Source organism: Anser anser (genome assembly GCF_964211835.1).
Source record: "Anser anser genome assembly, chromosome: 1".
NCBI classification, from domain to species: Eukaryota; Metazoa; Chordata; class Aves; order Anseriformes; family Anatidae; genus Anser; species Anser anser.
The window spans coordinates 42,661,717-42,683,706 of NC_139720.1; the positions used below are offsets into that span (position 1 = coordinate 42,661,717).

General features: G+C 36.8%; 1 protein-coding gene across 8 annotated transcripts in view; it reads left to right on the forward strand.

Moving 5' to 3' along the window:
• Positions 1-21,990, forward strand: part of SYT1 (synaptotagmin 1) — a 355,715-nt gene that overhangs the window by 301,436 nt on the left and 32,289 nt on the right. The window lies entirely within an intron of this gene.

Genomic DNA, 21,990 nt, shown 5'->3' on the forward strand with positions numbered 1-21,990 from the left:
TTGCAGGTTTGTAAGGCAGAAAAACAATTCATTTTCCATTGAAGATCTCTTGGTTGAGAGGGTAAGGGCTCTTGTTCACTGTCTGAAAAATGCATTTTGTGTTTTCTGAAACTTAAAGCTTGACTGGGTATAACAGAACTCATTCTAGATTTAAAAAAGGAAATTCATTATACATCGCATTCCAGTCCAAGACAAGGTCTGAAGAGTTAAGCAGTCAGATAGTGCTCTCTGTACTTTCCTTCTCTCCTGTTACCTGGAGATAAATATGGACTATTTAGGCAAGAGAAAAAGAAATCTGACTACAATTCCTATTGTCTGTTTAATCTCACAAAATGTGAACATTTCCCTACAATGTTACTGATAATACATAATAGAGGAACTCATCACAGGTCACTGTGCTGACTACTGTCTGAGGTGCTAGGGTAATTGTTTCTGCATTTGAAGGGCTCAGGTGTGATTGCTCCCATGCACAGATTTGGGACTGTTCTGCATTTACATGTACACCAGCAATCAAAATGACAGTCTTGCACTTGTGGGAGTCGATGAGGTTGATACCTACAAATAGTCCTCATAGTAAAGCTAAGCACGCAGTGAATGAGGTGATGTACACCATCTCTAAGGGAGGGCACAGTCAGCACGTGTGACACCACGTCTGTGTCCTGGGGACCTGGCGGAGCTCCACATAGGCTTCTGTTCTCTGCTGTGTCTGGAATTCTCGGACACAAATTACTTTCTGAATTGCCAATTAGCTGAGACCAAATTAAATAACAAGGTGCTTCATAAGGAAAGGTCTTTGCAGGAGAAGTTTATTTTATATACCTTCTCTTAAAAACCTTTGAGAATAAGGATGTTTCTATCACAGCTCCAGAACTGAACACTTTGACAGCTGTCACTAACACACATATGATGTAATTGCTCACTTTGAATAAACAAGAAACAAACAAAATGATACAAGCAAGAGTTATACACAAAGTGCACATTGGAATGGGGGCATGCTCGAAGTAAGCCTGGAGGTTTTGTTTACCACTTCAGGTGAACAACAACAGGATAGCCTTCATAAAGTGAAAGGAAACAAAGTCTCATACCAGTAGCCAGTTATTGTTCTTTTATTTTACTTGCTTCTAAAGTCTTCCACTGTACAACAGCAGATATCATAAAATAAAAGACATCAAAATGTTGTTGTGGTTGTTACCTGAATCAAATCTAACTTTTTGAACACCCATTCTAAAATGTGAACACACCACTAATTGTTTCCTCAATGCCTGTACTGAACCGATTGCAAATTACAGTTCTTAAGAACATTTCCTTCATAATTGTTTCCTAATGAAAAAATACATTCTCTTAGTGAGGAAGTGTGATACTTTTTGACTACAGTAGAGGTCAAAGAGCCAGAACGTCTGTATTGTTTTACAAATTTTGAAAGACATGATGGTTAATGGCTACAAAACCCCTAAGAAAAGAAAGTGGCAGGAGAAGTACCAATGAACTGAAGATCTTCTATCAACTTGAGATGAAAAATATAATGCATTGTTGGAAATGAATGTGCTTACTCTCCTTTATGTGATGAAGTGCCAGAACAGAGTAAAGGACATTCAAATGTATTTCTAGGGGATGACAGGTTTTGTTCTTCTTTTTTAGGGCCATACCAAACTAGAAACATCTTGTACTCTCCGGGACAAACAAACCCAATGGGATACCATAGTTGTAGTAGGAATTCAAAAGTCCCTGACAGTGATAAATGGCAGTTAGTGTGGTACACCTGAGGCAGTAATTATAGATGAAATAACATTGGTTTAAAGTGGATACAGTATCTTTCATTAGGGAATTTATCTTTTGAATAAATTATGCAGAAATAACTTGAAATCCAGCTGAGATTCTGTTATTATTCACACTAACTAATACCTAATCTCAGAGTAAGGTACTGTTAAGTGGTAGTGAAGGTGGCAGGATTTTATCTCGATTAGGAAACACTTTCCCCACTAGTCCGTTATTTTCTCTAGACACTAGAATTGCTTTTCACTTTGCAAAACTGAAAGTTTTGCATTGCAGTGGAGGTGGGAAAACACTAACAATCAAATATTATCTCAGACTGAATGCTACCTATATACTCAACAGCACTTACTGTCACCAAGGAGAGACCATTAGCAAGAGGTGAAAATTACGTAGGTGTCACAGATGAAAAAAAAAATCTTAGACGTTTGTCAAAAATTGCTGAGAAGTGTTTAGTTTTTGAGTTTAGGATCTTTTTTTTTATCCTCTCCTATATTGGAGAAGATGCTGGAAAAGGAGAAGATAGACACTTGGAAATGGCTCCTCTTTCTCCTCCATCTAGCCTTTCTGCCTCTCAGTGGAGTTTATCCGCATTGCACAAAGGAGAAGCAAGGCTCTGGCTTCTGCAGGAGGTCTGACAGCACTGCCAAGCATTCACAGCAAACAGCAGGCAACTCTGCAGTCTCCTTCTGGCTGCTGCCCTGCACGTTTTAAGTATAACTGCTTCTAGTGAATATCTGCTATACCTTTGCTCCTCAGTGACGTGGAAAGCTTTAGCAATTATGCATCTGTTGTCCCAATACAAAGACCAAGTCAGTCACTGTGGTTCAGTAGTATTCTGAACTTCTTGTTAATAATAATTTATTAAAAATTGGAATGCATCCATAACTGTGGTCAATCATACTTTAAAACATTATTGGTTTTCAACATGTATATTTATGCTGTGCAGAAACAGAGCCCAGTTAAGAAAGCACCTATCAAAAGCAAGAAAACAATCAAAGTAGTTTTAAAATACCATCTTTCCTAGCATGGCTACAGTTGTTCTACTGGTGAAACCTTAATCCAGCTAGTCAGCCTATGCGTCCAATTTAATGGTTATGACAGTTGGAAAAAAAAAAGTCTTTATCTCCTGCATTTTGAACTTTTCCATAAATTTTATTAACAGTCAAAAGCCTAGCATAAATTACTTCAGACAGATAATAAAAGACAACAAACTAATCATCAAATTCATTAGACTCCTTGTAGCAAAACCAGATCACCCATCTGAGCAATAAACTCCCAGGTCTTAAACTTAATTGCAACATCAGGCTGTGACTAAAGCAAACCTTGGCTCAAACACTGGAACTGTTCAGCCTGAGCTCATCAAGTCGCCACAACAAGTGGAAATTATTACTTCTGGTGAGGAAGGGCCTCTGGCAAACAATTATGCATGTTTTAAAATGGCATTTTAATTATTTAAATTATATTCAAATGCATTTTTAATGAAACTGACATCTGGCAGGTGATATGTAGGAATGTTAGCTATGAAGAAATTATTCTTATTTGTTGGAATTTGGTAAACTGGGGTTACATGGCTTTATAGGCATATTTCACCCAAAATTTCTAAGAGGCTTAGAAGCTTATGTCTTACTGAAAATCAAGGAAAATTAGACTCCCAAGTCACTGTATTTTTTTAATTGCCTTTAGATGACTTGCAAAACTGGAAGATTTCAAAACCAGCTTGCCATTTAATCTCTCCAAACAGCTGATAAAGACACAGTCCAACTAATTCCTTGATAAGGGCACAGTGCAGCTCAGCAATGCACTTCAGTTTACAAGGGTTGTCTATGAATTACAGTACATTATTCAGGTTTACAATCCCTTCTGCTCCAGAAAGAAAGCAGAAATTGTCTTTATATTATTATACCTTGTGAGATATACAATTATAACTTGTGAGATATTCATTTAAATCAGAATGGTAGTGATTTCAGTTACTGATTTAAATGAGTATGAAACTTTTATCTAAATTCATTTTAATCTTGTGTTGTATTTGTATTTTTTGCTTGTTTTATAAAGAAAAAGAAATGGTAGCTTAACCCTTAGCACATCTGACAGCAGATAAATGCATACTGTAAAATAAATAGTGTTTTCTTATTTTATAGGAAGATTTCCAATATTAACACACATTTATGTAGGCAATTCTATAGATTTCAATGTATTTAGTTGTAGCCTGCATTTATATTCATTTTTGTTCCTAATATGAAATATAAAAGCTTTCATTTCAATTTTCTAGTAGCTTTCCCTGCTTTGACTGAGAAATTGAAATACATTACCTGAGACAGGCTGGCACCTGAACAGACCATTGTTATGAGTGTTTAGCTACGCAGGCCCTTTGGCTTAAATGGCTTTTCTTAAGAAGTTCAGTGTCTATATGTATTACTGACAAAATATTGTTTCATTTCTAAAAAGTTTCATCTCTTAGTAGCTAATAATAAGTGCAAGCTTTAACATAGCTTATCGTCTTTTTAGGATTAATTTCAGCAAGGTTTATTTCCTCTAAAAAAAAAAACAGACACTGCATTTTTGTTTTATGTGTTGTTTTAGTATGCTTAGCTTTTAGTGAATCTAATTACTAGGAATGTATCCTAGTAGGAAGCTTTTTCTTCCCTTTATCTCCTTCATGCTGCTGCCTCTCAACGTCCCTGAGGTCAGACTCAGGTTACCAATGGGGAGGTGAGGACCTAACTGGCATGGGCTCAGATCCTGCTTAGGCACTGTGGTTTATAGAAATTATTCAGATTATAGAAAACCCTAAACTGTATCCATTTGTGCCAAATTAATGCTTAGGAAGAACCGCAAAGACTGATTGGATCCATGTGATCTTCCTTCTGCAGGAACCTGCAGATACCACACAGAAGAGAAAGTAGCCCATAACCCAGCCCATGATGTGTGAAAGCTAATCTCAATATTTATGAGTTATAAATAGAAAATACATAGCACCTCTTTGTATCTGTCAAGCAAATACTATAAATCTCAACTATCTCTGGGGACCAAATTATAAAAAAAGATTTGTAAAATAAAAAATTGTTTAGAGACTGTTTCTTTGAAGACAGAATGAAGACTCATGAATTATGCAGTCAGAGCATTCACTTTAATAACTTCATTAAAACTTAAGAAACCTTAAAAGCTATCTAACACGAATGTAATAATATGTGAAGAGAAATACACTATTAGTGCCACGGCCTTGCTATAATCCATATTGTAAGCATAACTCCATGAATATTAAGGGAAAGAAAAACAGCCTTACTAAAAGACAAAATTAAAATAAAAACACAACAGCTGCATTTACATCTAGCCTAATCCAAAAGAATGCAACAGAGATCAGTACCAACAAATATTTTAAGATCTCTACTTTCAGTGAGTATTTCTACAGTATCTAATATTTCAATATCTCTACTGCAGTACACTGATGGGCAGAACTTCCAACAGTAGATGGCTGCAACAATACATTTCTCTATCACTTGCAAAACAGCCTCGCAGCATCACAGTAAATTCACTTTGGGCTCCGACAGTGGTGATGGGATCAGTCACCAAATCTCTGTCATATCAAAATCCTTCTCGCCTTCACAGAACAACATTTCTGTTGGTAACATCTTCCCTAGGACTGGGCAGTGATGGGGGCAGAGGGGGTTGTCCGAAATGGTCCTCTTTCAATGGCTAAATCAGGTCTAAGCTTTCTTCTACTCACTACTCAAACCTTCAACATTAAATCGTGTGAAGTAATGAGCCTGATGAAGGTAATTCCAAAATCAAAAGACAGTAAAAATTGAAACATATTCATCATAGAAGCCATGTTAATGGATACATGAACTCTGATATTTTAGGGCATTTTGGAGGTTCTTATGAGGAAGCTGCTAGCTAATTGTCCATTTTGTAGCAAGTACACAATTTCCACTGAATCATTTGCCACAGGCTATTTCACACAACAATATATTGTATTAGATGAACCATCAAATGCAGCAGCTCCTACAAAGAAGCGAAGTCAAATTGTTCTGCTCTTTTTTTCCTCTTACACTTCAAATGAGGAAAAAGAGATTGTGCTATCTGATTACCAGTGAAGCTGGACAAAACCTGTAGGCATTGCTCTGAAAAACCTTAGTAACCTTAGGACAAACATTGTGCCACAAAAGCGCCTTGGCTCAGCAGGTGTTTGAACAACTTCTTGATTTGAGAAAGGAAAGAAAGCTTATTGTACGTGTACATTTCCTTAATCATACATGCTGACCACAGGTACAGGAGATCAGGACCCAGCTGTATGGACTCGGCCAGCAGTCAGAATTTTCTAGCATTGCTGTTGATTTCCTCCCTCCTTCCCCAAAACAGAGAACCTGGAAACTTCTCATTTTTTTATTTGCATATCCACATCTAAATAATGCATTTATTTTTTGTGTGTATGTGTGTGTGTGTGTGCTTTTTTCTGATTAAATTATAGTGTGTTTTTATTTGGTTGTGCATTCCCAGAGCAAGTGTGAAGATGTGTGTGTTAATTACTTATATGAAAATAAGATGGTTAATACTTAGGTTTTCAAGCTCTACTAAAATTTCGTAGCAATATGAGTGGCTATAAAATAGATGTAGAAATACTGTAGATAGATTCAGGCATCCTTAGGGAAATTAGTCAGTTCTCTTACGAGCAAGTTTAATTTATTTTTACTCTCTGAAAATGGCAGTCTATTTCTTTTTATTTTTTTTAATGGGTTGGAAGAAAAAAATAAAATATGGTCTCAAAAAGAAAACGTCCTTTTTTCATCTCTATAAATACAGTTTAGATGGGTAGTTAAATGATCGCAGAAAGTGAAAAAAATTATAATCAAGGGTATCTCCTCTTTAGGACTACGTAAAGACATACACATTTTTAAGACAGCATAAGCATTATATTAGCACTGTTATGCAGCTGGAGTTTGATTAAGTTTGTAGGGCTTTCTGAAGAAACAAAAACAACTTTTAAATAAAATTTATATGTATGTTACTTTAAATCCCTCATGCATTTTTTCTTTGTTTAATCCCATGTGGGCAAGAAAGACAACTAGTTTCTGCTAGGCCTTTATGTGGTTACTTCTTATAGGCCTCCTGACTCCATTTCCGAAGTGTAGCCACTTTGTTTGTGCATCTCAACAGACAGAAACATTTCACAAATGAGACCCTTAATCCCAATCCTGAATTATGCCTGAAGCGAGCAGGGGCCATATACTGAAAAGGGAACTGCATGTCTCCACTGTGCTGAAAATACATCTGTGAAGATGGAGAAACTGTGTACTTTAGTGTAATGAGAGAGAGGAAATAAGGTGGTCTGGCTTCTCTGTCAGTATCTTTATTTTACATACATGCTTTATCTGTGCTAGTTATTCAAAGCTGCTCACACATTTGGCAAGTGAAGCTCTCCGCTGGCAGCTACAAGATATTTGTCATTCCAACAAAAATGGTAGAGAAGCTTTCCCATTGCCAATTCCAAATTTCACTTTCCAAAACCTTCCTACTGAAGGCAGAAGTCAAGTCCTGCCCTTTCTTCTTTTGATACAATCCCCTCAAAAGTTCCCATTACCCCTCTCTAAGTAACAGGAGATAAATATAACCTTGTTGCTGACTGAGATTAACATGCCAGCATTCAGTTATTCTCATCGTGCCTTTCATGCATCTCAGGAGAATCACATGGATCTCAGTAGGATTCTCTTTCCAAATATTTTATCCCTCACTTTCGTTCTGTGATCCTATTGATGAGGTAGAAAAAACAGCATTTGGGCCTCATTCCAATCTGCCAGTATAGTCCTCACTGTCTTAGAGCCACCCTACCCTAGTTGTGTCAGTCACAGTGTTTCGATTAACTGCAAATTACCTGCAGACACAGTGGAAAACTGAAGCCTAGAAATGCCACTATTCCTCCCTGCAAAGATGTTTCTATGTGACAGAGGTGGGGATTTATCAGGGTTTAATTCCTAGGTACCCTTTCTTGTGCTTTTATTTATTAGCTGCTGAAGTCAACACTGCAAGTGTTTGTATCTTCTGTATCATGATAAAGGCATCTTTACATCTTCTTTGGAAAAAAAAAAAAAAAGATTGAACTGAGCTCTTCAGGCATATTATTGTAAAGTGCATTTATCACTGAATTTCAGATATATTGAAGGGAAAGACAAGGCTGGATATGAGTGAGGTATCTACACAAGCAACACCTCTATTTAGATACTTTGTTTAGGACAGCTAAGATGGTGATTGTTTTGCAAAGCTAAAGGTAAGAGAAATCTAAGGAATCTCCCCTAACAATATGGTTGTTTTTAAAGCGAAAACTGTGTTTGTTATGTATTATACAAGTGTTGTTGATAAGATGGTGCCAGATGTGTTTCAACTGATGCATGTCAGTAACATAATGCAATAGCAAAACTGGCAATATGGAGGGAACATCTCTTGACATTTTATAGGTGTTAGTCCAGGGATTGTAGTCCTTAGGAGGAAATTAAGATTTTATCCATTTAAGATTTTATTCCATTTAAGATTTTATTCCATTTTTGTTTATTATGCTGCCTTATTTATGTCTTGTTGAAGAATATGCTATTGTTCATTCCCTATTTGATTTTTTTTGTTTCTGCTGAACTGTGTTCACATTTACAAAAAGCAATATTTTTTGCTCCCTTTAAATCAAAATCATTCGTATGCAGGTTTTTATTTTGGCATCTTAAAACGTTAGATAGTAAAGTAATAAATGAAAAGTAAAATATATAGTGGTCATTCAGGAAAAACACAAAATAAGCACAGATCATATAGCAACTGTCCTGTATGTATGCCAACAGACATAAACTTTTTAATTTGACTGCAAAATTCAATCGTTATCTTACACAATTGACCAATGACCAATGAATAATATTTAGAAGTTTTTCTTGTAAAACATGCCCAAAAGGAAAACTGTTAAAATGAATCCCACCCACAGCAAAGGTCAGCTGTTTTCATTTTTTGTTTGTTTGTTCGTTTTTGAAGGCAAAAAGGAAGATTTGTAAGTTCTGTAATGTGGGCTTTCACAGCATATCTCTCAGATTTGAGTTTGTCAAAATATATATATATATATTGATACACATATATATTATAACTGCTTATGATCTAATAGTGGTCAGAAGCAAATTTTAAACAGCAGCACACAAGGATTTCAGGATCCACATGTAATCTCTGCAGCTCAGCAGTGTCTCTGTAGGAATTGCTTCAGGTCAGAGAAGTAAGGGTTTCCTATAATCTCAGTTATCAAACCCAATTCATGGTAGCTCTTTTTCTTCAGATTCCTGGTGGTATCATAGAACACTTCATACCTACAGGTCTACAGGTTAAATCCACCCTTCCAGTGAAGAGAATATGATAATGTCCTCATTTAGCCTTACTGAGAAAAGCATCTTAAATTCTGTTTGAGTCTGTCCAGAAATCTTTGCAGTGCAGCTGGCTCCAGGGCCATTATCATTATAATTTTGTTGCGAGGGGCTGTGTTTCTGCAGCAGGTTCCAGGAAGCTGTTGGAGTACTCAGCTATATCAGTAGTTTCCCATCAGCAAACCATCACATGCTTGTCAACATTTGAAGGATGCTAAAAGTGGTGATTATGAGAGCATGCAACATGACAGGTTTTTTAAGTTCAGAAGCCCTGGATATGTGGGATGTGAAGAAATGCTTATGTAACTATCTGGCAGCATCAGCAAGTCTTGCACTGCAGATTGTTTCAGCTGGTTGGGAGCTAAGTTAATTCAGGCTGCTCCCTCATGACTAAAAAATAGAGGTGAATATTTTATTAAAATAAGCTGCATGGTATTTAACAAAGTATTTGGGATCTGGAGCTGGAAAGTGCAGTCGGGTGGAGGGGAGAACCAAGGATGCTCCTGGGAGAGGTTTCTTGCTATTGTTATTCAAAGACACTTTCACTGGGGCTAAGCAAGCTTAAATGGTATCAGATCACATTTCTCCATGGACAATGGAGGTCAGGGACTGGCTCAGCCATTCCTGGAGACCATCCATAGTGCCCCATTGCTGAGGAACATCTACTTTAGGAGGTTGCTTCCTGGCTTCTGGTCAGAAAAAACAGTACTTGACAAGAACAATCTTTCCATCTGCAGGTCTGCTCATACTTTGTGGCTGGTAGTCCCTGCAGGAGAGCAAGCAACCGATTTCCTAAATTGATCAAATTTTTTGACCTTAATTAGTCAAAAAATAGACCCAAATGTGAAATAGATGTTGCTTTTGTCTAATCTGGGCATGTATTGCATCTTTTTGATCAGGGTTTGGGTACTTCCAGCAACAAAATGGAGAAGTCTAAGAGAGTCCATGCCAAAACATAGACAATTATATATGTTTTATAAATGAGAATTGTTCAGACAAGTGCACCTTCCATATCCACCAGTGAACACTTTCCTTTATGTAGCTAATATATCCATGATCTTTATAACATGCCAGTTGCTGTAGTCTCTAGGTATTACGGTTCTCAACTATAGATTCCATGAGGTAGATGGGGGCATGGACTTGACAGATTTTCAATCTCAAGTTAAGTTTTGCACTAATGAAATGTTCTGTTTCATTACGCGTTGTCAAAAGACCAAGGCCCACAGTAGCCCTCTAGTAATTTAAAACAGTTCTGTGAGCAGAGGAATTACAGGGTGTGATTTCCTTTAAATTTTGGAGTGTGAGTGGTTATTCTAATGTCTAAAAAAATGCATGCTTCAGCTGAAACTTCCAGTCAGAACATTCATAATACGTCTTTCACACATGTATTTTCTGGTGGGTAATAAGAGGTGAGACCATGTTGCAGCTTTCACCTCATGGAGAGATACTTAGTAGGCTCTCTCCATTCCACCTGGCTGCCTATATTTACACAGCCTGTAGGAATTTAATATCCTGGAGAGGCCTCTGATCATGTCAAGTTTGATTGACACTGACCAATATACTAGAAAGTACAGAAAGGGGGCAGTCAGTCACCAGACTGGTGCTTGCACATAAAGAGGACAGAATGATCACCTACACTGCTTCCTTGGGAACTCAAACAAACAAACAAACAAACAAACAAAAAACTTTGTTTTATTTCAAATTCATCAAAAATCATGCTCTAGTGATTCATATTTAAATCTATTCTCATTTTCTTGCTGTGAGTCTGTTTATCTTTCTGGTCTTTGGATAAAGGGAATTACTACTTTAAAAAAAAAATTTATATAGCTGTTCCAAATCGTTCCATTACTGCCTCTCTAGTTTTAATTGCTTTCTGTGCATGCGAGACCCTGAATCTGAATAAACTAAGTCATACTCTGATTTTGGAAAGCATATTTTGGCTCTGTTGGCTGTTGGCTTCATACTTCAGCATAGAGCACAGTCCCTAAGCATTCCACCACTGTGTATTTGCATACAGGTTTGCTTTCTGCGGAGCATTCACAGGATAAGCACTTTGGCTTTTCTTGTTTACACTCTGTTTGCTGCATTTTCTCTTTGTTTACAATTCTAGCACATTTGAGCCCTGGTAGGTTAAATGGAAGGGAAGACTTACATCATCCACAGTACTGCTGCCTGACCTACCCAGCACATATATCTTGTTTTTAGAAAAGCCCAGTCATTTTTCACCAGCACTTTGGGGTACATTCAAATCTGCTCTGGCATCTGTCCAGCCCTGCATAATATCAAGCCGGGGACATCCTGTCTGAGAGAACAGATTGTTAGTTCAATTATATTCCTGAAATCAAGTTAAATTTCCATGAAATCTGCTTCAAATTTGAAGAACCCTAGGGGAATGTGTTTTTTCTTTTGTTTGTTTGACTTATATTATAGCAATCAGGCAAACTAAATGAGATGCATTGTATAAGCGCATGTTGTGTGTGCTGTTTATGGCTGTTATCTCATGTGTTTGATAAGAGTGAAGCAAGTAAATTGATAGTGCTGCCATCTGTGGACAATACAAAGTTATGGTACTCACAGCAGGATAAGAAAGGTGGAGGAGCTTGGACTTCTTGTCTATTTTTTTTCTAATAATGTTGCACTTCAGTGAAAAAGAACATAAAAATGCTCCAAGCTTCTTCTCAGTATGTTTAATGACAATTCCACAGTCATGAAGATTAAATTTGCGCTGTCTTGGGATCGTTACTAATCACAGTAGAATGAGAAGTGTGTTTTCCTAGTCAGTATCATGTCTGGTACACTGAAAAGAATGGTAGTCTTACTGTAACACATAACATTTCGGTCCACTTTTTGGTAAAAGGACAGATGGTGCAATTTTTCTGGCAGAGATCCAAACATCCATATGGTACAATAGTATTCTATATTAATTCTAATGTTGTTTCATTGAAAGATATCATTCTGATCATATGCAAAACTTTCATGCTCAGTTATACTTTTTTGCCTTTTTTTTCCTCTGTTAATTTTTATTTATTTTCATAAGTTTAAAAGCCATATTTCTCCATCTGCCAGTTTTATCCTTCAGTGATAGTATCCTATACAGTGAATGTTCATTTTCTTTCTTGCATGTCAAATTGCATACATATCTTAAGAAGTAAAATCTGGCCATAATGCAGAGTAACACATCATACAAGTAAGACATACACAAATTGTCCTATTGATTTCCATCAGGTGAAGTTTCTATTTTGTCATGTAAAAGGTGATAGATTTTGGATTCACTTATGTTGTTTTGTTTAAACATATACAGAATTAGTAAAGGTTTTGGCTATTTTTTGGAGTACTTTTTGTTGACTGGATGTTTGTTCTGTGTTTATATAAATGAATGCCACCTTTTTGCCTCTATGAGACAAGAAACATTGCCATTGTCTGTGGATTTTATTTCTTGTCAACAATTTCCCAGTGAATTTTTACATGGGGATAATAAAGAGGTCTAAACAGCACATATTTCTAAATAATCTGCAAGCATTATTAAAGAGAAAAATCACAGTGATTAGAGATTGTCTGACAAGCTGATCAGAATAAAAGAATTAATGCATATAAGAAACAGGAAATCACTTAATGATTTAATCAGGTTAGCATGATATTTAATCAGGTATCATGATAAATAATGATGCTTAGAGAAATTGAGAAAGAAGAAAAAAAAAAAAAAAGGTAAACAATTCCAGTTAACAGTATTTGAAAGAAATTACATGCAGACTGTCAGGAAGGCAATAATTCTAGGTTGGTAAAAGACATAAAGAGTTGCCATCTATGAATCACCAAAGACCGAGCAAGCTGAAATACAGTCACATCATGGTTTTGACAATGGTCATAAAACACAAACTGTAGAACAATACAAACTTTTCAATAACCACACTAAATCCACATAAAGCTTGCCTCTTCCTCTCTAAAGTCCTGGTAAGCTGAAGCATTAACATTGGTTCAAATGCATATTTTCAAGCTTTACATCAACACATTTGACAGCACAGCATATGCTGACATCAGACTTCCAGTTCTACTCTTTGTCATGGGCATGAAGCTCAATAGATAACATGCTAATAAATTAAAGGCAATGAAGGGTATGGCAACCCTTACTAAAATGATCAGGAATTCTGCTAACACATTTATTTCAAACAAGTACAGTCTATGAAATTGAGCTTCAGTGAGTGACTGGAGTGTTGGATTTCTTTCTTTTCCAGACATGAATAGGCCATTGGTACATCTTTATTCATCTTCTTGCTCATGTAAACAACTGGCATTCAGTTCTTTGTGAGAGACAGGTGATTTTAAAAAGACAGAAGGGATATCCAAATACACTTAACTATGGAAAAAAATTACTGAGTAAAATAGTGAATTTTACAGAATGAATTTTAAAAACAAGAGTGTAGACATCTGGCCACAACTGTTAAGTAATTTATGTGTTTTGAGATACAGGATTGGAGTTCAGATGGGATTTTCAGTCCTTCTCTGATAGCTGCTTAGCGATGTACTTTTGAAAATCCCATACATATTTAGGCTTTTAAGTACATTATAAATCAACTTTTACCAACTTTTCCTGATTAAGTCAGTCACAGTGACCAAATTTTCACTGAATGAGAAGTTCAGGGCCAAGTCTTGATAAACTGAAAAGAAGGATGGCTTCTCAGTTGTACTAAAATCTCTTTTACAGATCTTTCACAGCACAGTGAAGCTTTTGTTGTTGTTGTTCTTTAGGGTTTGTTGGTTGGTTGGTTGGTTGGTTTTTTTAATAAATTAGAGGGCAAATTAAAAAAAAAAAGTCTAATATTTAAGGCTCTGTAGATGTTTTGAGGCTTAAGCTAATGCTTACTCAAGTCTTTCAGATGCACAGTCAATAGGGAAATAGCAGAGTTGCGTGTGGATTTAACCATCCATCGGATTACTTGAATAGCCATATCTGAAAAGGAGCACTCAGAAGGAAAATGTGCATATTGCTCACTCCCTTCAGCTCTTTTGTCCAAAAGCTGATAAAAATATTATTTAAAGGAGAGCTTAGACTATTAAGTACTCTTGGCTTTCTAAGGCATCAAAACGAAACCAAAAGAGAAAAAGTTCAATTGTATTTGGATATGTGTGTATCCAAATGGTCTGATAAGGTGGAGGATTGAATTCCCTCTCATTGTGTAGGGACAGGACCAAGGTTCCTGCTTCCCAAGTGCAGGTTCTGCTCATGAAGACCCAGTCCTCAGAACCACCTTCTCAGTTTCCACAGGCAGCTACATTTTTTACTGAGTATATGAAGGCTGTGCTTTTTGCAGGGCTTGGACTTAAGCTCTGTCTATCTCTGTGCTAAGCACGAGCTGAGCATGCTAATCAGACCACATCCTAAAGGGATCTGAAGTGTGCCATTTTCCATAACCCTAAACATTTCAGGAGAGCAGGGGCATTGGACATTGTGTCACCAAACAGCTGTGTTCTGTGGGAAGTGCCATGGTGGGATGTTGGACATTCAGGAAAAAAAGAAATCATTTTCCAGAAAGCACTGATATCTATGTCCTCTCACATGTATGTGTAAGGTATTTTTACATTTAGTCCTTTCAATATGTGCCATTGTTGTCCAGTATGCATCTAAACGTTATGTTGAATCTTAAGTTTAAGTACTATTTCCAGATTTGCTATTAAGTTAGTTTTTGACCATATGAAAGGTATTTGGCTAGGCTTTACCATGAAGAGCATTTCTTTATGCTTTTTTTTTTTCCACTGATACCATTGCCAATGTGGGACATGCTTCTTATCATATAGAGCCAATGTCCAACTGAAAGAGGCCTCTGAGTGCTACTGTGGCAGTAATAACAGTTGTAAGTCTTGAATCTCCTAAGTAAATTCACTGTTTCTTTTGTCTAGAGCTCTGAGATTCTCTCAGCTTCTTCAATCTGTATGCAGATAGATCCCTTTCTTACCTGAGACTACATGGCCTATGAGACTGTGTATTCTTTGTATCATAACTGTACTTAATTAAGATCTCCAGTCAGTTTGATCATGCAAATAACCCAAAAAGAATTGCCCCAAAACCACATAGCAGAAATTTAAATATTATTCTTTCTTGCTATCACCTGAACGTGAACCAGGAATTTAATGGATGAATAGGAAATATAAGCAGTCTTTATGAAATGCATGGAATCAGGTAATTTGTCAGGGAGGTTAACTTGTTTACAGCCACTGTTTGTGATACACAAGCCTGAGAACCATTAGCCCAACACAGCATAAAAGCTCACAGCTGAAAATGTACTCTCTGTAGTTTTTTATATTCACAGAAATTGAGGTACGCAATTCTCTAGTTCAAATTTGTAACACATTTTTTTTGACTTATCTGTGTACTCAGTCTCACTGGCTGAATGGAAGAGCATCTGTAGATTTCAAAGTAAATTTTGGTACATCTGTAGCTGAAACTGTCTCAAGTTCCCATTGAATCAGATAATTCTTATCAGATATCCTTGAATATGATAAGAAGATCAATGCTGTCAGCAAGTGCAAAGCTGCACAAAAATACAGTTTGGTGAAAAGAAGCTTCATTGTAATGCAAAAAACATCTCAGTGCCCTAGCCATTCTGGGAGTGTGTGTGCAAGAGTTTGAGTGATTTGAATGCAGGATTTCTGATACAATAATTTCTGTCACGAATGAGACCCACAATGATTACTTGTCCCTGCAGGGTAAATGGACCTGCTCATCATGCAGGTCTTTGTAGAGATAATGTATACACCTGTTAGGAAGATTTAATAGTTGTGGTTGAAATACCAGGTCTGCAGCTCAAGGGTTAGGAAGGACGGCTGAGCTTTAAAATCACTTGGAAGCGGCTGATTTTAAGTTGCCATGGCAAAGGATTTTCAGACAATGAGAAGCTTTTACATTAATATCTTTGTAAACCTTGTTGTGATAGAATTGTCTGTGTGAAGAGCAGTCTCTTTCTTGGTCCTGCCGACACACACACTGATAAAATCATAAGGTAATTATAGAGTGCTGTAATGATTTTTGGGTTTCTTCTCTGAGGGTTTTGCCACAGGTTTAGAGAATATGTCTCTGGTATTTTTTATAACAGGGAACAGTATTATTCAACATTTTGTTATCAAAAAATTATCAAGATACCCTTGTTTGCAAGAATACCAATATATGAAAATGACATTGATTTTCCATTATATTAGTCTATTAATTTTTAGCAATAACTGAATAAAAGCTGTCTGATCTTTACTTGAAATTGAAAACATTTACTTTGTCTAATTGTCTTTTAAAAAAAAAAAAAAACTTTGTGCCTGTGATGGCCTGAGTGGCCTGAGTACTCTCCTAGTATTTTGCAGCATATATTTTACAATTAGGTTCTGCGATCCTTCAGTCTTTCTCCTTAGTACCTAAAATATAGGTCTTAAAAATGTGTTACCCATCCAAGATTAGTCTGAGACAAGAAAATAAGGTTGTTTTTTTTTGTTTGTTTGTTGTTTTTGTTTGTTTGTTTGTTTCTGTAGGGGGAAATTAGTGGAGTATTTTGCAGGGATTTATTCTGATTGCCTCTGGGGGGTAGAGGGTGTAGTGTTCATGCTTTTGAAGACAGTTCGGAGTTGTCCTGGTTGTTGCTGGTTAAAGTTATGTTGGCTCTTAAGGCTGCTGCTGTCCTTTATCTCAGGGCCGGAACTGGGGCCCATTTCAGTGCTTAGCCGGCTGTGGCTGTTTGCTCGTGTGCTTGTTGAATCTCAATGCAGAAAGGACTGAAGGCCAATACTATTATTGCTATTTGTCTTTGCCAGCTCCCCAGAAGCTGATGCAAACAGCGTTGGTAGCACACTGTATGCCAGGAGCAGGGAACACTTAATACCTGTGTCTGTTCTCTGCCACCTCCCAGAGGCTAGCTGCACTCCTGGGGGCTTCAGAGACAAGTTTCCTGAGATGCCGCTTTGCCTTCCTGTTGCAGAGACAGTCAGAATGCAGAGGGGAAGTTTTCATGCCAAAAAGTGCTTTGGGAAAGCAGCACTGAATCTCTAGCAGCACTGGATCTCTGACATTCACGCCTAGTGGCACTTTGTCATATTGAAATTTAATGGGCTTCAGGACATAAAGTGAGGTGTATTTGTTCTGACACACTTTTAATTAAGGTTTTTATCAAACACTTTTTAATTTAATTTTTACTTGACATTGACCATTCCTTGTTTGGGATTCAGCAGGTATGGAAAGCTTTCAGATAGAGCTTTAATTGGAGGCTTTTCAGTGTAATTATTAGTTGTGTATTACATGGGGATGAAGCCAATTCTTTAAGTTAGCACAGTATAAATGCTTCATACGCTGAGCCGCTATGCTAATGCTAATGCGCAGGACTGGAATCTGCATTACAATACATCATCCCCACTGTCTGTACTGCAACGCAGACAGACTATTTACTCAGTTTAGTGACAGCAGCAGTACACAAGCAATTGGGGCCTGTCAATTCTCTGTGGGTATTATTAATTTAGTGCTAGATTTTAGTTATAAGAGGTACCCAAATGCCATCACAACATACAAACATACTTAAACATGAACAAATTGATTGGATTACATAGATAGATTGACTGCATTAATCTCAAATCCATGATTGACTGTATTAATCTCAAATCCATGTATTTAAGACTTGTGTTACTAGTTACCTGTAAGCATGGAGCAAACTGATGCACAGGTAGACAAAAGAATACTTTGTTCAACAGCACACGATATCAGTTGTTAACTCTTTGAAATCAGCCAAAATATTTAAACTGAATTAAAATGAACTATCTAGGAAAGCTTTAGAGAGGACTGAAATCGTTCACAATAGTAATAAAATATTTGGAGCTCCTGAAAATAAAATAGCCCGAAGTTAAAAAACTATGTCAAGAGAAGATCAGTGAAAAACAAGATATGAAATAAAGGATGTTGAATAGTGGGTGGGAATAGGCTCGGTTTATGTAACAAGATAAGTTAGAAAATGAAATACAAAAATAGATGGAAAACTAAGAAACAACTGCATTGCAGTTTCACATATTTGCAGCTCTTCCAAACAGCTTAAAGCGTAATTTAAAGCAGCTATTCACCTAGAATAGGAGCACAGCAGGGCTTAAATTCTCCAATCTTTCTCCTATCATGCAACTGAAAATATGCTCACGACATGACCAAAGTGCTGGTATCTCCTTCCTATCTGTTCTCATGCTGTGGACAGAAAATGTCACGGTCATAAGATGAATGTGCTTGTAGTTAAGCAATACAAGGAGCCTTGTAAGGCTGCAGGAACACCAGTAACAAGAAGGATGGCAGGCAGCTCCTGCAGCCCGTGCCCACGGGACACATAGAGAAGGAGGGAAGGAGGACCTTGCAGACAAGGCTGCTGAGCTGTGGTTCTCCCTCCTGGATGGTGCAATCCAGACACTCCCCAGACTGCAGGAAGGCTTTCTACTTTTCTGATCGATTTCATTCTGCAAAGACCTGGCTAAAGACCTTGGCTCGTTTGAGCAGGAAGTGTTGGAGATGTTACTGATCTGAGTATGCAAGACAGCCATTTATTTGGGGGAGGGAATCCTTTCCCTTAGGGTAAGTTTAGATAACTGTAACCTTAGAAGAGTAGATAACACCACTGCTTTTTTAAATTGTGTGAACTAAGCTTGTGTTTTCCAGAGAAGTTAGTTGCAGTCTTCTTTCTTTGGTATAGGGAAGGAACAGCAATTCCTGCTGAACTGATTCTGATAGATAGGAAGCTGTGGATCACCCAGTAGCGGTAAAGGGTGTAAGCCAGTCCGGCATCTAGCCTAATGACTAGAAAATATTTTTCAAGGGCTTTTCAGTTGGACAAATGTTGCTGAACTGCACTATATTTTTGTAAGGAAATTAGCACTGCTGAGACAGTCCACCACGTGTGTCTGAGGATACATACAACTTCATGTAGGAAATAGAGATAATATTGTGAAGCTGAACACTTCATGATTTAAATGACTAAACATGTAATGTGTCAGGTTTTTTTGGGGGGGGAATATGTATGTTACAGCACACCTCTTGTACTGATAATAGAGATGAAAGCAGAGGAGTAAGTATGGTAGAAAAATAATGCAAGAAGAACAACTGGAATTCATAGCTATGACAAATGAAGATGTGAACAGAGTTCTAGTTTGTTATGCTCGGTGATTTGGTCATTAATATATGGTGTACATCTATTTATATAGTAAATACAAACCTGTAAATACTGTTTTTCATTACTATGCGAATCCTATGTGTGGGAGTAGTACTCCTGCAGGAGTGGTACTGAACAGGTGTTGTACTCCCCCACTCCCACACTGCTTCCAAATCAGAATAATTTGGAGATCTTATAACCAAGACAGACTGAAAGAAATGAATAAACATTCCCCACATACAGCATTAAATCAGCATTCCTCATCATATACGGCCAATCTGACCAGGCATATGCATGTAAGTATATGTATACATAGACTTAATAAACTGATGCAGAGTTTTTTGTTAAGTGACAGTCTTTTAGCTTGTCAAGTATTGATGGCATTTCAACTGAACAACTGGGAAATGTTAAGATTTAAAAAAAAAAAAAAAGATTACAACCATATTACCAAAGTGCTTTAAGATTTATGTGAGATTTATGTCAGACTTTACAGTAATGTTTAGAAATCCACAGTATTTCACTGGTCCATGGATGCTTGGGACTCATTTGGAGAAAAAAAAAAGTGGAAAAAAATCACATCTATACCTATGTACTTGGTATCATACCATACAGTTCTCCAAAATAAAATAAAAAATGGTTCCACACGGTTGCCTCTTGTGTGATAAACAATATGATTCTCTTGGAGTTAGGGAAAATGAAACTACTCTGGGGCTCAGTATGTTATTAGGTTTATACTGGAAACCTGCTACTTCTCTGAGCAACAGTAACTTGCAACTGGTGGAAATTCTGACTGATTGTAGACATTGGCAGGGGTACTATGGGAACCATGTACTCTGGAAGCGGTATGGAGGTGTGCAGACTGCACTCCGTGGTGGCTGAACACCTTCACAGCTACAGCTGTACATGTAGCTGTGGCTGGCAGTGTCTTTCCTGCTCCAAGGGACTCAATGGTAAGCATTTTATTCAGCGGTCAGTTCCATCATTCCTATTGCCAGTAATTGCAAATGCTTTCTCATCTGTTTTGGCTAGGTGGCATGCTTTACAAAAATTAGTATAAACCATTTTTGTAATACTTTTTGTATGTTTTTCTCTTTTCCCCATTTTTATGTCTTCTTCAATAATGATGCCAGTTTATACGCAATTCAATTATTTTGAATGAATCCTGATCTTATCACTTTACAAATTACCTTGCAAGTGAAAGGATAAAACAAAAATTTTATATAGAGATAGTTTGATTTTGAAGAACTCTGCATTCAGCCTTTATAGTGCTAGTTTAATATACCTCACAGAATATACCATCACAGAATTGGGAGAGTGACAAATACCTTTATCATATCTATTCTGTTTTCTTGTGTGAAAGAAACGTGTTACTCTTTATCTGATACACTTAAATGGCATTCTCCTGTCTTATGCAAACAATTTTTCTCACTTTATTTGTTTGGAGGGTGTTTAATACCAAAATTCTGAAATACCGTTTGGTTTTTCTCATTTTACAACTGATTATTATCCTCAGAGAGTGATTTGTGGATAGTTTGAAATACCAGTATTGCACACCCAACTTGGACTAAGCTAGGCATAACTCTTAAGAGCTGCTAACAAATGCGTAAGTTCAAGACAGCAAAATAAAAACATCTTGTCTTCATTATGCAGAAAACAAAATCTTCAATACAATAATAATTGAGACTATCCTGTCAGCTTAGCCTATAATTCATCAACACAGCAATCATGTTGTTACTGTTTATTTGTACACAGTAGTCTTGGTCATGGATCAGGATCCAACTCTGTTAGGTTGTATAAAGAGACAGTTTATAATGATAAACTAGCAGTGTGAATACTAGCCTCCAACTGTGAGTAAATTCTGACTTTCATGTCATGTAAATATTGCCATGCTAGTTCAAGGATCAATCAGATGACTGTTTTGGCTAAAAGGAAAAGGCCTACTTACCTAAAATTTGTCCTTTCTGCATTTAGTAATTAAGCGATCTCCCAGAAAAAGTAATCAATACTTCTATTGTTTCACTTGTAATATAGTGCTGCTAACTACTGGATTTTACTTATTCCACCATTGAATAAACAAAGTGTATATTGTTGAATATTTTCAGAGAAATTATTTAAATTGATATTCTGATAGTAGCTTATGAGATGGAAGAGGAATGTTATATATATAAAATGTTTATAGGCTGTATTTGTATTGCTGACTGTTTGGGGCAAGGATTATACCTTACTCTGTTTGTCTCTGCATAGAAAACGAAAACTATTGAAAGAAACCTAATGACAAAGACATTTCTATATGTGAATGAGTAGAATTGTAATCCCTTTCTAGAACTGTGTTGATATCAGAATGAGCATCCAACCAAATTTCTGAACGTCATTTGAATAGAGCAATTGCTCCAGTTTATTTTTGCTGCAATTGCTGCAAAAGAAGTTTGAAAACAAGGGAAAAAAACATTTTTTTTCTAGTCCTGTGTAAGGAATACCTAGGAGCTTGGTGCTGTAATTTGGGGGAAAAAAAAAGGGGAAAAAAAAAAAAGGAAAATAAAATCCACAGTCATTAATTGTAACATGTATATCAAGAAGATGGCCAACAGCTGAAATGGACTCTTTTCATTATTTTCTATTCATGGGTAAGATTTCCAAGAAAAGAGAAAGACATCCTCTTTGAGAATTATTACAATCTTTACTTAACCTCTGAG